Source organism: Geospiza fortis, unplaced genomic scaffold, assembly GCF_000277835.1.
Source record: "Geospiza fortis unplaced genomic scaffold, GeoFor_1.0 scaffold111, whole genome shotgun sequence".
Classification (NCBI taxonomy): Eukaryota; Metazoa; Chordata; class Aves; order Passeriformes; family Thraupidae; genus Geospiza; species Geospiza fortis.
In genome coordinates this window covers 2043970-2049969 of record NW_005054321.1, presented here as the reverse complement: position 1 = coordinate 2049969, position 6000 = coordinate 2043970, and the positions used below count along the sequence as shown (strand labels likewise).

Below are 6000 nucleotides of genomic sequence, written 5' to 3'. Positions count from 1 at the left end.
CTGTGAAGAAGGGAGGTTTAGAACCCCAGAAGGCTGCACATCTGTTACACTAAAACAATTAATCACCTCTTAAATTTTGTGATGGTGTGACAGTTCGCACTTAAGCAGGATTTTATATTGCTACATATCTAAGAATATTAAATGTGAGTTAAATATTAATAAAAAAATAACCTTTTTTGTGAAATAACATAATTATAGATCAATTTTGACACTTGTCTGGTTATCTTGGAAGCAAAAAAAAAAAAAAAAAACAAGAAAAAAAGAAAAGAAAGGATCTCATGTGATAAGAGAAGGTAAATATTTGTCCCACTAAATAATTCCTATTTTTTTTTAACAAAAGGATCTATATACAAGGAAGTTTCCCTTCCATCAAGGTGTGTTTTTCCCACAGAGAAAATTGAGGTTAGAAGAGATCTCACATTCTGAGGAGCTAAACAGGGAGACAAATAAATGCTTTTCTCCTGAAGTCATCACATGTTTTCAGGAGCTGCTCCCTATCTGAATTTATAGAAACTTGCCACAGGAGCAGTCAGTCTGCAGACAAAGCTCACTAGAATGGAAGTGATGATCTGCTGGTTTCCTTTTTTGTCTTTTATAACAGTATTTGTAACCATAGCATCAATTAGTGCAACAATATCACATGTAACATGTAAAAAGGAAGATAAATGTTTTTATTCCATGGTCTGCTAAGATTATACACAGGTATATCTGTCTCTGTACGTATAGGAGTCTTAAAAGCTGTTTTAAATTAAGTCAGTGTTCCTAAAAATACTGCAGCCATTCTAATTATAAAATAGAGTGTCTGTCTAATTATAAAATAGAGTGTCTGTAATTTAAACCTGGCATGCAATTTAGAGGGACCACAAACTTTTGTACCTTAGTTATTGTTCTCAGATTTTAAGTGTATGAAAAGCAGTTACAGTATGATAGGTTCCTTGTTGCTAACCTGGATGTGTGCTCACTGTGGATGGCAGGATTATATTTCTCTCCTCCAACACAAAATAGGTATTAAAATACGTAAATAAACCCATGCCGTAGTGGAATGCCTGCTGTACATATGATGTTAGTCACATCCCACCTCGGTTCTTGTACTGGTTCTTAGCCATGTGCAGACAGATTTGCCAGAGGAGCCATTTAATCTGTGGTTTATCAGAATCCAAATTATTTTCATTTATTTTAAATTTTTCAAATATTTTCATTTATTTTTTGACCGCCAGAGGATGAAAGAAAACCAAATAAAAATCTGCAAAGGGACATGGTAGTATGCAGAATCAGCTCTATAAAAGTCTTAATTTGGTTGATAGCTGGACCTAAAACCTTAGTTAACAGTAGAATAAGGCCATTATTACTTGTTTTAGCCACTGCTGAATATAGAATGGGAAACTGTATGCTGGTTGCTTCTAATGCCGTTTTAAAAATAACTTTAGATGTTTTTTTAAAGTCTTTATACAAAACCACTTTTATATACCTATATTTTTTCAAATTAGCATTTTATCAATTTCAAAATACTTTGATCACTTCTGGGTCTAAAAAACCTGTATCTTCCATACTTTTCTGGGAAAAAGATAAAGGTCTTACTTTTGTGTATTAACAGTGCATATAAATTAGTTCCTTGCATTTTAAAGTGTGTACAACTCTTCTTTTATTATAATGATTTATTAGCAGATTGTGTTTATAGTGATTGATAAAACCTTCAGTCCTTCAAACAGGAATTACTTTTGTGTACACCTTTAGCTGTCACACTCTTGGAACTCTGTTGTGCCAAGGACTTATTTGTCTATGTCTTTTCCTTACTGATAATATTTGAATTTTCACTTTTCTTTGAAAATTGGACAAGTTGCTTTTGTCAGCTTGAAATATTTAAAAAAAAAAGTGGGGGAAAGGAGATTAACTTTTTTCATCTGCTGAACAGAGTCCCTAATCTTACATATTTCATCATGATTGATGGATAGAGAAAACAAAATGAGAATTGAAACTTCTTGAAGGTAAGGGGTGATCTGAAGGATAGGCGATATTGGGAGTGTGATTCTGAGAGTGATACTAGTTCCCTCTTCAATCTGTGAAAAAGATTATAGAAGCCCAACTCCTTTAATTTGCTCTTGATTTAGTTTTCTGCAGACAGAGTTATGAGATGCAGTACCGGAGCTATGAATAAGAAGACAAAGTGATGGTCAGCTTGACCATTGGGAGCTTAGTGTCAAGGATTATCTGACATACACATATGTATGCCCAGAAGCTCAATTGGCCCAGAGAGAAATAAAAATTGTTCAGAAAATCTTGAAAAAGCTAATTTTTGTAATCCTCTGAAATAAAAAAAAAAAATTGCACTGTGTTGTAAGCAAATATCTCATTATTATCTACTTCTGGCTACATTTATTTTTCTAATATGAAATAGCTAGTAGGAGCAGCTAATGCTGTCTAAACGTTGGTCCTCTCTGAAAGCAAAGTGTTAACTCAATACATCCTTCTAGTATCATATAATGAATGCTTATGCAAAACACTGTATCCCAGGACAACTGGTGACTAGGAAACAAAACCTATAATAAAATCACTGTGGACACCTTCATTTTTTTCCCCTGAAGATTGACACAGAGGAAGCCAAAAATTTGGAATTAGTCAGTGAATAAACACTGAGAAATGGACTAAAAATGAAAGTTCCTAACACATCCCTTTGGTTGTACTCTCTATTCTTCTATTCTGTATTTATAAAGTGGTTCTGCTTATTACAAATTATTTGTAATGATTTGACAGTAGCAGCAATTCCACATGCTTTTAATTTTTTACTTTCTTGATGGTGTGGGGAAGGCAAAGAGGAGAAAAGATTTTTTCACATTTTTTCAAGTAGATAGAGGTTGATACTACAGGTTTAAAAGTGATTAGCATTTTGGTAAAATATCAGAGACAATGCAAATCAGTTGGAGAAGGGGTGAAAATATACCATAGTCCACAGAAATTCTTAATGCTTACAGGATAATTAATTTTTGGAAATTGCTTGGAGTAATTTTCAGCTTTGGATGTTAACTAAGCCATTTACATGCTATTTCTTGCATTCCTTCTGTACTTGATGACCATGGTCCCTCCTAAGACTCTGTGCTGCAGTAGATTGTTTGTGGGAGTCACTGGGGTAAGATTTATTTCATTTTTAGAATCTAAAAGACCAAACTGCTTGTGACATTTCGGGAGCTGAAGACAATGCAAACACACATGTGCAGCTGATGCACCTTTATCCCTGAGAATGCTTCTAAGCTGTGTGTGTGTAACAGAATCTTTCTCAGGGGCTTGGTACACTTCTGTGAGTAGCTTTAATTTATTTTTCTTATTAAAATATTTCCAGCAGCTGTACTTACAGTGAATCAGTATGTTTTACAAATGGGAATTACCAAAAATGTACCTCAGCGTGGTACAATGTGGACATTATTTCTGCTCTTCCTTAGAGTAGCTGATTTTTTAGTTGAAAGATTTGTTGATACTGGAAGGTCTATTGAGATGCAAAAATGTTCCTTTTTTTGGGTAGCACATTGGCAGCCAGCAGACTCCAGGCCAGGCAGATTGTTTAATGCTTTAACAGAGCAGATCTTGGACAGCAGGAACTTTTTACTAAACTGATTTTAAATGAAGTGTCCTGTTTTGGTCTGTATGGACACTGCAGCATAAAAGTTTTCCAAAAAATAGGGAATTGTAGCCTGGGCCTTCAAACCTATACACAGGCCTAGTTAGCCCACCTAAAGGTGTTGGTATAGAGGTTGTAGTTTAGCCAACAAAGATGCAGTAATAACACAGGTAAGTGTGTCTGTCCTGTGGGGTCACATGGACCTGCACACAGCAAGATTACATTGTGTATTAATCCTGGTTTGTGGAGAGATTTGTGTACCATCAAAGGGAGAGAGATTGTCACATTATTCCAAAAGTACTGTGGATTTTTATCAAAGGCATACTGTAGGATGTAACATTAAATATATGACTGAGGTTATGTTAACCTTTACTGTGAGCTTTTTATATGTTGCAAAGGATAAAATCTACTCTTCTATTAAACAGATTATTTTGCACCATAATGATCAGACTGTTTAGACACTACAGGAAATGATGGATTTTCAAAAATGTTTTCATTTACTTTGAGAAGAATTATTTTCTTTTTGTCTGTGATATCTGCACTTGTGCTATTTCATATGGCATTCTGGCTAAAGCTGGTTATACAGCTTTAAATTTGGGGGAGATAGAAAATTAGAAAAATTATTTCCCCTTTCCTTGTTTTGCATTCTCCTGTGTAGGTGAGTGGCAGAGCTAATTTAAAAATATGCAATTGGTATGTAAGTGTTAAATATACATATAATTGATTGAATATCAGTGTAGTAAATATCAGACACAGTCCCTAGTGGCAAATCATCATTTCTCCTATTATAAGGTACTGACTCCTGTTGTGCACCGAGCTGAATGCCAAACAGCTGCAAAGCAGTGGAAATGCTGAGCTGTCCTTTGTGTTTTCTGGAAGACATATAAGCACACAGAATTCTTGGCCAGAAGGATAACATACATTTGAGGTAAAACCTGCCTCTTTGATGCTGGTGGATGCTGCTGCTGCCTTTAGTGTGAACACAAGAAGCTGCATGAGCAGGTTCAAGCACACAGAGTGGGATCTTGGTTTAAATCTGAATTTTCAGTGGTCCCTCCAGGGTGACAGATGGAAGTTTTTGTGTTCCTTGGCATTGTGTCCCGCTTCCAATCACCTTCTCATAGCAGCATCTTAATAGTATATCTACAGAATTAATTCAGTGCATATAATTTGTATCACACTTCTCACATTAAGTTGATGTAAGTCTTGGATACTGCATGTCATCCCTAAGCAACTTCAGGAAAGAAAAAGCAGCCCTTTAAACAAGAAACATCTGAAATAGTTTCTCTGTAGCTGCATCTCATTTTTTTCCCATTTCCTCTGACTCTGTTAGAGATCTTTCAGGAAGTATTTATAGTCAAGGCCATTCATTGCCATACGGGTTCTCTAATTAGCGGAGGGGAACTCAGCAGGCACTGTGTGTTACTAATGCACAGAGCTCTGGCAGGTCAGAGAGCTGACAAAGTCTTTCATTTTTTTAAGGGCACCTGTTTCCACAAGTCTCTGCCTGGGGAGTCAGTGGGCTACTTTTTTACATTTAGCTACATCCTGGAAAATGGCAAGAATCCTCCAACAAGGAAAATGAGAAAATGAAGTTAGTACTTGAAGATAAATGGTTTTGAAGCTTTGTGTTTACTGTGCAAAACGGAGGCGGGTAAAATCCCTGTGCTGGTGAAGGGCTCAGGAACTTTCTAAAGTAACTTTCTGAAGGTTTTCAAGTAGTTTAGAAACAAACATGTACTTGGCTGCTTTTAGTAACTACTGGAACCAAACCCACAAGAAATTGAATGTTTTGCATTACTCATCCTGACAGTGATCAGATAGGACTAGAAAGTAACTTTTAGAAAAATGTTAACCTGCCCAATGAAAGGCATGTTTCTGGTTTTTGTGTGGGGTGTGTCTGTCATGTGGTGAGACAACCCCACCTCGTCCATGTTTACCCACCCAGCAGGGCATAGGGTTTTTTTTCTTCTTCTTCTTTTTTTTTTTTTTTGGTCTCCCTTTTACGAAATGTGGTCTGGAAGAGAATTAAGTGATAAAATCATTATTTGGGTGGGGCACAGTAATAATGCAAAAGGGCAGCAGCTACGTCAAAATCCTTGATGAAAAGGTGAATCAGTATGTGGAACAAAGGGCTGGGGAGATGGGTACAGGCCCCCAGGCCGTTGGGTAAGCAGCAGGGTTTATTGAAGTTGCTCTGATCAATAACAATGATTCAAGCAGGGAGAACCGAGATAATTCTTGATTTAAAACAAGCTGCTGCATTTGGATAGATGAGATCGTAATGCAGATGAGAACAAAATAGTGCTTTCTTGTATTGAACAGAGGGGCCAAAACAGATTGACAGTCAGTGTCACATGAAATTAGCTCGGTTTTGTATGCCCCTTCCT

The 6000-nt window shown here is 36.4% G+C and overlaps 1 protein-coding gene across 2 annotated transcripts in view; it reads left to right on the top strand.

Moving 5' to 3' along the window:
- TRPS1 (transcriptional repressor GATA binding 1) overlaps positions 1-6000 on the top strand; it is a 172523-nt gene that overhangs the window by 26051 nt on the left and 140472 nt on the right. The gene's annotated exons all lie outside the window — the stretch shown is intronic.